Source organism: Strix aluco, unplaced genomic scaffold (assembly GCF_031877795.1).
Source record: "Strix aluco isolate bStrAlu1 unplaced genomic scaffold, bStrAlu1.hap1 HAP1_SCAFFOLD_33, whole genome shotgun sequence".
NCBI classification, from domain to species: domain Eukaryota; kingdom Metazoa; phylum Chordata; class Aves; order Strigiformes; family Strigidae; genus Strix; species Strix aluco.
Window position 1 is genome coordinate 561295 of NW_027436647.1, and position 9724 is coordinate 571018.

Genomic DNA, 9724 nt, shown 5'->3' on the forward strand with positions numbered 1-9724 from the left:
AATCTGGGGCTCTGTGCTTTCTTTTGTTCTGAACAAGTGTTAGTGTTTTCTGCACAAAAGCGATTCTGCGAAGCAATGTAAACACTTCTGCTTCCCAGACACAGAGAAGGTGCTAGCAGGGAATTCTCTGCCTGCCTTTCCCCAGTGCTCTGCAAGCTCTCCAGAACAACAGCAAATCTGGGGCTCTGTGCTTTCTTTTGTTCTGAACAAGTGTTAGTGTTTTCTGCACAAAAGCGATTCTGCGAAGCAATGTAAACACTTCTGCTTCCCAGACACAGAGAAGGTGCTAGCAGGGAATTCTCTGCCTGCCTTTCCCCAGTGCTCTGCAAGCTCTCCAGGACAACATAAAATCTGGGGCTCTGTGCTTTCTTTTGTTCTGAACAAGTGTTAGTGTTTTCTGCACAAAAGCGGTTCTGCGAAGCAATGTGAACACTTCTGCTTCCCAGGCACAGAGAAGGTGCTAGCAGGGAATTCTCTGCCTGCCTTTCCCCAGTGCTATGCAAGCTCTCCAGAACAACAGCAAATCTGGGGCTCTGTGCTTTCTTTAGTTCTGAACAATTGTTAGTGTTTTCTGCACAAAACCGATTCTGCGAAGCAATGTGAACTCTTCTGCTTCCCAGGCACAGAGAAGGTGCTAGCAGGGAATTCTCTGCCTGCCTTTCCCCAGTGCTCTGCAAGCTCTCCAGGACAAAATAGAATCTGGGGCTCTGTGCTTTCTTTAGTTCTGAACAAGTGTTAGTTTTTTCTGCACAAAAGCGAATCTGCGAAGCAATGTGAACACTTCTGCTTCCCAGGCACAGAGAAGGTGCTAGCAGGGAATTCTCTGCCTGCCTTTCCCCAGTGCTCTGCAAGCTCTCCAGGACAACATAAAATCTGGGGCTCTGTGCTTTCTTTTGTTCTGAACAAGTGTTAGTGTTTTCTGCACAAAAGCGATTCTGCGAAGCAATGTAAACACTTCTGCTTCCCAGACACAGAGAAGGTGCTAGCAGGGAATTCCCTGCCTGCCTTTCCCCAGTGCTCTGCAAGCTCTCCAGGACAACATAAAATCTGGGGCTCTGTGCTTTCTTTTGTTCTGAACAAGTGTTAGTGTTTTCTGCACAAAGGCGATTCTGCGAAGCAATGTGAACACTTCTGCTTCCCAGGCACAGAGAAGGTGCTAGCAGGGAATTCTCTGCCTGCCTTTCCCCAGTGCTCTACAAGCTCTCCAGGACAACATAAAATCTGGGGCTCTGTGCTTTCTTTTGTTCTGAACAAGTGTTAGTGTTTTCTGCACAAAGGCGATTCTGCGAAGCAATGTGAACACTTCTGCTTCCCAGACACAGAGAAGGTGCTAGCAGGGAATTCTCTGCCTGCCTTTCCCCAGTGCTATGCAAGCTCTCCAGAACAACAGCAAATCTGGGGCTCTGTGCTTTCTTTTGTTCTGAACAAGTGTTAGTGTTTTCTGCACAAAAACGATTCTGCGAAGCAATGTAAACACTTCTGCTTCCCAGACACAGAGAAGGTGCTAGCAGGGAATTCCCTGCCTGCCTTTCCCCAGTGCTCTGCAAGCTCTCCAGAACAACAGCAAATCTGGGGCTCTGTGCTTTCTTTTGTTCTGAACAAGTGTTAGTGTTTTCTGCACAAAAGCGATTCTGCGAAGCAATGTAAACACTTCTGCTTCCCAGACACAGAGAAGGTGCTAGCAGGGAATTCCCTGCCTGCCTTTCCCCAGTGCTCTGCAAGCTCTCCAGGACAACATAAAATCTGGGGCTCTGTGCTTTCTTTTGTTCTGAACAAGTGTTAGTGTTTTCTGCAGAAAAGTGATTCTTGCGAAGTAATGTGAACACTTCTGCTTCCCAGGCACAGAGAAGGTGCTAGCAGGGAATTCTCTGCCTGCCTTTCCCCAGTGCTCTGCAAGCTCTCCAGGACAACATAAAATCTGGGGCTCTGTGCTTTCTTTTGTTCTGAACAAGTGTTAGTGTTTTCTGCAGAAAAGCGGTTCTGCGAAGCAATGTGAACACTTCTGCTTCCCAGGCACAGAGAAGGTGCTAGCAGGGAATTCTCTGCCTGCCTTTCCCCAGTGCTATGCAAGCTCTCCAGAACAACAGCAAATCTGGGGCTCTGTGCTTTCTTTAGTTCTGAACAAGTGTTAGTTTTTTCTGCACAAAAGAGAATCTGCGAAGCAATGTGAACAATTCTGCTTCCCAGGCACAGAGAAGGTGCTAGCAGGGAATTCCCTGCCTGCCTTTCCCCAGTGCTCTGCAAGCTCTCCAGGACAACATAAAATCTGGGGCTCTGTGCTTTCTTTTGTTCTGAACAAGTGTTAGTGTTTTCTGCACAAAGGCGATTCTGCGAAGCAATGTGAACACTTCTGCTTCCCAGGCACAGAGAAGGTGCTAGCAGGGAATTCTCTGCCTGCCTTTCCCCAGTGCTCTGCAAGCTCTCCAGGACAACATAAAATCTGGGGCTCTGTGCTTTCTTTTGTTCTGAACAAGTGTTAGTGTTTTCTGCACAAAGGCGATTCTGCGAAGCAATGTGAACACTTCTGCTTCCCAGGCACAGAGAAGGTGCTAGCAGGGAATTCTCTGCCTGCCTTTCCCCAGTGCTCTGCAAGCTCTCCAGAACAACAGCAAATCTGGGGCTCTGTGCTTTCTTTTGTTCTGAACAAGTGTTAGTGTTTTCTGCACAAAAACGATTCTGCGAAGCAATTTAAACACTTCTGCTTCCCAGACACAGAGAAGGTGCTAGCAGGGAATTCTCTGCCTGCCTTTCCCCAGTGCTCTGCAAGCTCTCCAGAACAACAGCAAATCTGGGGCTCTGTGCTTTCTTTTGTTCTGAACAAGTGTTAGTGTTTTCTGCAGAAAAGTGATTCTTGCGAAGTAATGTGAACACTTCTGCTTCCCAGGCACAGAGAAGGTGCTAGCAGGGAATTCTCTGCCTGCCTTTCCCCAGTGCTCTGCAAGCTCTCCAGGACAACATAAAATCTGGGGCTCTGTGCTTTCTTTTGTTCTGAACAAGTGTTAGTGTTTTCTGCAGAAAAGCGGTTCTGCGAAGCAATGTGAACACTTCTGCTTCCCAGGCACAGAGAAGGTGCTAGCAGGGAATTCTCTGCCTGCCTTTCCCCAGTGCTATGCAAGCTCTCCAGAACAACAGCAAATCTGGGGCTCTGTGCTTTCTTTAGTTCTGAACAAGTGTTAGTTTTTTCTGCACAAAAGAGAATCTGCGAAGCAATGTGAACACTTCTGCTTCCCAGGCACAGAGAAGGTGCTAGCAGGGAATTCTCTGCCTGCCTTTCCCCAGTGCTCTGCAAGCTCTCCAGGACAACATAAAATCTGGGGCTCTGTGCTTTCTTTTGTTCTGAACAAGTGTTAGTGTTTTCTGCACAAAGGCGATTCTGCGAAGCAATGTGAACACTTCTGCTTCCCAGGCACAGAGAAGGTGCTAGCAGGGAATTCTCTGCCTGCCTTTCCCCAGTGCTCTGCAAGCTCTCCAGAACAACAGCAAATCTGGGGCTCTGTGCTTTCTTTAGTTCTGAACAATTGTTAGTGTTTTCTGCACAAAAGCGATTCTGCGAAGCAATGTAAACACTTCTGCTTCCCAGACACAGAGAAGGTGCTAGCAGGGAATTCTCTGCCTGCCTTTCCCCAGTGCTCTGCAAGCTCTCCAGAACAACAGCAAATCTGGGGCTCTGTGCTTTCTTTTGTTCTGAACAAGTGTTAGTGTTTTCTGCACAAAAGCGATTCTGCGAAGCAATGTAAACACTTCTGCTTCCCAGACACAGAGAAGGTGCTAGCAGGGAATTCCCTGCCTGCCTTTCCCCAGTGCTCTGCAAGCTCTCCAGGACAACATAAAATCTGGGGCTCTGTGCTTTCTTTTGTTCTGAACAAGTGTTAGTGTTTTCTGCAGAAAAGTGATTCTTGCGAAGTAATGTGAACACTTCTGCTGCCCAGGCACAGAGAAGGTGCTAGCAGGGAATTCTCTGCCTGCCTTTCCCCAGTGCTCTGCAAGCTCTCCAGGACAACATAAAATCTGGGGCTCTGTGCTTTCTTTTGTTCTGAACAAGTGTTAGTGTTTTCTGCAGAAAAGCGGTTCTGCGAAGCAATGTGAACACTTCTGCTTCCCAGGCACAGAGAAGGTGCTAGCAGGGAATTCTCTGCCTGCCTTTCCCCAGTGCTATGCAAGCTCTCCAGAACAACAGCAAATCTGGGGCTCTGTGCTTTCTTTAGTTCTGAACAAGTGTTAGTTTTTTCTGCACAAAAGAGAATCTGCGAAGCAATGTGAACACTTCTGCTTCCCAGGCACAGAGAAGGTGCTAGCAGGGAATTCTCTGCCTGCCTTTCCCCAGTGCTCTGCAAGCTCTCCAGGACAACATAAAATCTGGGGCTCTGTGCTTTCTTTTGTTCTGAACAAGTGTTAGTGTTTTCTGCACAAAAGCGATTCTGCGAAGCAATGTAAACACTTCTGCTTCCCAGACACAGAGAAGGTGCTAGCAGGGAATTCCCTGCCTGCCTTTCCCCAGTGCTCTGCAAGCTCTCCAGGACAACATAAAATCTGGGGCTCTGTGCTTTCTTTTGTTCTGAACAAGTGTTAGTGTTTTCTGCACAAAGGCGATTCTGCGAAGCAATGTGAACACTTCTGCTTCCCAGGCACAGAGAAGGTGCTAGCAGGGAATTCTCTGCCTGCCTTTCCCCAGTGCTCTGCAAGCTCTCCAGAACAACAGCAAATCTGGGGCTCTGTGCTTTCTTTAGTTCTGAACAATTGTTAGTGTTTTCTGCACAAAAGCGATTCTGCGAAGCAATGTAAACACTTCTGCTTCCCAGACACAGAGAAGGTGCTAGCAGGGAATTCTCTGCCTGCCTTTCCCCAGTGCTCTGCAAGCTCTCCAGAACAACAGCAAATCTGGGGCTCTGTGCTTTCTTTTGTTCTGAACAAGTGTTAGTGTTTTCTGCAGAAAGGTGATTCTTGCGAAGTAATGTGAACACTTCTGCTTCCCAGACACAGAGAAGGTGCTAGCAGGGAATTCTCTGCCTGCCTTTCCCCAGTGCTATGCAAGCTCTCCAGAACAACATAAAATCTGGGGCTCTGTGCTTTCTTTAGTTCTGAACAATTGTTAGTGTTTTCTGCACAAAACCGATTCTGCGAAGCAATGTGAACTCTTCTGCTTCCCAGGCACAGAGAAGGTGCTAGCAGGGAATTCTCTGCCTGCCTTTCCCCAGTGCTCTGCAAGCTCTCCAGAACAACAGCAAATCTGGGGCTCTGTGCTTTCTTTTGTTCTGAACAAGTGTTAGTGTTTTCTGCAGAAAAGCGAATCTGCGAAGCAATGTGAACACTTCTGCTTCCCAGGCACAGAGAAGGTGCTAGCAGGGAATTCTCTGCCTGCCTTTCCCCAGTGCTCTGCAAGCTCTCCAGAACAACAGCAAATCTGGGGCTCTGTGCTTTCTTTAGTTCTGAACAATTGTTAGTGTTTTCTGCACAAAACCGATTCTGCGAAGCAATGTGAACTCTTCTGCTTCCCAGGCACAGAGAAGGTGCTAGCAGGGAATTCTCTGCCTGCCTTTCCCCAGTGCTCTGCAAGCTCTCCAGGACAAAATAGAATCTGGGGCTCTGTGCTTTCTTTAGTTCTGAACAAGTGTTAGTTTTTTCTGCACAAAAGCGAATCTGCGAAGCAATGTGAACACTTCTGCTTCCCAGGCACAGAGAAGGTGCTAGCAGGGAATTCTCTGCCTGCCTTTCCCCAGTGCTCTGCAAGCTCTCCAGGACAACATAAAATCTGGGGCTCTGTGCTTTCTTTTGTTCTGAACAAGTGTTAGTGTTTTCTGCACAAAAGCGATTCTGCGAAGCAATGTAAACACTTCTGCTTCCCAGACACAGAGAAGGTGCTAGCAGGGAATTCCCTGCCTGCCTTTCCCCAGTGCTCTGCAAGCTCTCCAGGACAACATAAAATCTGGGGCTCTGTGCTTTCTTTTGTTCTGAACAAGTGTTAGTGTTTTCTGCACAAAGGCGATTCTGCGAAGCAATGTGAACACTTCTGCTTCCCAGGCACAGAGAAGGTGCTAGCAGGGAATTCTCTGCCTGCCTTTCCCCAGTGCTCTGCAAGCTCTCCAGAACAACAGCAAATCTGGGGCTCTGTGCTTTCTTTAGTTCTGAACAATTGTTAGTGTTTTCTGCACAAAAGCGATTCTGTGAAGCAATGTAAACACTTCTGCTTCCCAGACACAGAGAAGGTGCTAGCAGGGAATTCTCTGCCTGCCTTTCCCCAGTGCTCTGCAAGCTCTCCAGAACAACAGCAAATCTGGGGCTCTGTGCTTTCTTTTGTTCTGAACAAGTGTTAGTGTTTTCTGCAGAAAAGTGATTCTTGCGAAGTAATGTGAACACTTCTGCTGCCCAGGCACAGAGAAGGTGCTAGCAGGGAATTCTCTGCCTGCCTTTCCCCAATGCTCTGCAAGCTCTCCAGGACAACATAAAATCTGGGGCTCTGTGCTTTCTTTTGTTCTGAACAAGTGTTAGTGTTTTCTGCAGAAAAGCGGTTCTGCGAAGCAATGTGAACACTTCTGCTTCCCAGGCACAGAGAAGGTGCTAGCAGGGAATTCTCTGCCTGCCTTTCCCCAGTGCTCTGCAAGCTCTCCAGAACAACAGCAAATCTGGGGCTCTGTGCTTTCTTTAGTTCTGAACAATTGTTAGTGTTTTCTGCACAAAAACGATTCTGCGAAGCAATGTGAACTCTTCTGCTTCCCAGGCACAGAGAAGGTGCTAGCAGGGAATTCTCTGCCTGCCTTTCCCCAGTGCTCTGCAAGCTCTCCAGAACAACAGCAAATCTGGGGCTCTGTGCTTTCTTTTGTTCTGAACAAGTGTTAGTGTTTTCTGCACAAAAGCGATTCTGCGAAGCAATGTGAACACTTCTGCTTCCCAGGCACAGAGAAGGTGCTAGCAGGGAATTCTCTGCCTGCCTTTCCCCAGTGCTCTGCAAGCTCTCCAGAACAACAGCAAATCTGGGGCTCTGTGCTTTCTTTAGTTCTGAACAATTGTTAGTGTTTTCTGCACAAAACCGATTCTGCGAAGCAATGTGAACTCTTCTGCTTCCCAGGCACAGAGAAGGTGCTAGCAGGGAATTCTCTGCCTGCCTTTCCCCAGTGCTCTGCAAGCTCTCCAGGACAAAATAGAATCTGGGGCTCTGTGCTTTCTTTAGTTCTGAACAAGTGTTAGTTTTTTCTGCACAAAAGCGAATCTGCGAAGCAATGTGAACACTTCTGCTTCCCAGGCACAGAGAAGGTGCTAGCAGGGAATTCTCTGCCTGCCTTTCCCCAGTGCTCTGCAAGCTCTCCAGGACAACATAAAATCTGGGGCTCTGTGCTTTCTTTTGTTCTGAACAAGTGTTAGTGTTTTCTGCAGAAAAGCGATTCTGCGAAGCAATGTGAACACTTCTGCTTCCCAGGCACAGAGAAGGTGCTAGCAGGGAATTCTCTGCCTGCCTTTCCCCAGTGCTCTGCAAGCTCTCCAGAACAACAGCAAATCTGGGGCTCTGTGCTTTCTTTTGTTCTGAACAAGTGTTAGTGTTTTCTGCAGAAAAGCGATTCTGCGAAGCAATGTGAACACTTCTGCTTCCCAGGCACAGAGAAGGTGCTAGCAGGGAATTCTCTGCCTGCCTTTCCCCAGTGCTATGCAAGCTCTCCAGAACAATAGCAAATCTGGGGCTCTGTGCTTTCTTTCGTTCTGAACAATTGTTAGTGTTTTCTGCACAAAAGCGATTCTGCGAAGCAATGTAAACACTTCTGCTTCCCAGACACAGAGAAGGTGCTAGCAGGGAATTCTCTGCCTGCCTTTCCCCAGTGCTCTGCAAGCTCTCCAGAACAACATAAAATCTGGGGCTCTGTGCTTTCTTTTGTTCTGAACAAGTGTTAGTGTTTTCTGCACAAAGGCGATTCTGCGAAGCAATGTGAACACTTCTGCTTCCCAGGCACAGAGAAGGTGCTAGCAGGGAATTCTCTGCCTGCCTTTCCCCAGTGCTCTGCAAGCTCTCCAGGACAACAGCAAATCTGGGGCTCTGTGCTTTCTTTTGTTCTGAACAAGTGTTAGTGTTTTCTGCACAAAAGCGATTCTGCGAAGCAATGTGAACTCTTCTGCTTCCCAGGCACAGAGAAGGTGCTAGCAGGGAATTCTCTGCCTGCTTTCCCCAGTGGTATGCAAGCTCTCCAGAACAACAGCAAATCTGGGGCTCTGTGCTTTCTTTTGCTCTGAACAAGTGTTAGTGTTTTCTGCACAAAAGCGATTCTGCGAAGCAATGTGAACACTTCTGCTTCCCAGGCACAGAGAAGGTGCTAGCAGGGAATTCTCTGCCTGCCTTTCCCCAGTGCTCTGCAAGCTCTCCAGGACAACATAAAATCTGGGGCTCTGTGCTTTCTTTTGTTCTGAACAAGTGTTAGTGTTTTCTGCACAAAAGCGATTCTGCGAAGCAATGTAAACACTTCTGCTTCCCAGACACAGAGAAGGTGCTAGCAGGGAATTCCCTGCCTGCCTTTCCCCAGTGCTCTGCAAGCTCTCCAGGACAACATAAAATCTGGGGCTCTGTGCTTTCTTTTGTTCTGAACAAGTGTTAGTGTTTTCTGCACAAAGGCGATTCTGCGAAGCAATGTGAACACTTCTGCTTCCCAGGCACAGAGAAGGTGCTAGCAGGGAATTCTCTGCCTGCCTTTCCCCAGTGCTCTGCAAGCTCTCCAGAACAACAGCAAATCTGGGGCTCTGTGCTTTCTTTAGTTCTGAACAATTGTTAGTGTTTTCTGCACAAAAGCGATTCTGCGAAGCAATGTAAACACTTCTGCTTCCCAGACACAGAGAAGGTGCTAGCAGGTAATTCTCTGCCTGCCTTTCCCCAGTGCTCTGCAAGCTCTCCAGAACAACAGCAAATCTGGGGCTCTGTGCTTTCTTTTGTTCTGAACAAGTGTTAGTGTTTTCTGCAGAAAAGTGATTCTTGCGAAGTAATGTGAACTCTTCTGCTTCCCAGGCACAGAGAAGGTGCTAGCAGGGAATTCTCTGCCTGCCTTTCCCCAGTGCTATGCAAGCTCTCCAGAACAACAGCAAATCTGGGGCTCTGTGCTTTCTTTAGTTCTGAACAATTGTTAGTGTTTTCTGCACAAAAGCGATTCTGCGAAGCAATGTGAACTCTTCTGCTTCCCAGGCACAGAGAAGGTGCTAGCAGGGAATTCTCTGCCTGCCTTTCCCCAGTGCTCTGCAAGCTCTCCAGAACAACAGCAAATCTGGGGCTCTGTGCTTTCTTTTGTTCTGAACAAGTGTTAGTGTTTTCTGCACAAAAGCGATTCTGCGAAGCAATGTGAACACTTCTGCTTCCCAGGCACAGAGAAGGTGCTAGCAGGGAATTCTCTGCCTGCCTTTCCCCAGTGCTCTGCAAGCTCTCCAGAACAACAGCAAATCTGGGGCTCTGTGCTTTCTTTAGTTCTGAACAATTGTTAGTGTTTTCTGCACAAAAGCGATTCTGCGAAGCAATGTGAACTCTTCTGCTTCCCAGGCACAGAGAAGGTGCTAGCAGGGAATTCTCTGCCTGCCTTTCCCCAGTGCTATGCAAGCTCTCCAGGACAAAATAGAATCTGGGGCTCTGTGCTTTCTTTAGTTCTGAACAAGTGTTAGTTTTTTCTGCACAAAAGCGAATCTGCGAAGCAATGTGAACACTTCTGCTTCCCAGGCACAGAGAAGGTGCTAGCAGGGAATTCTCTGCCTGCCTTTCCCCAGTGCT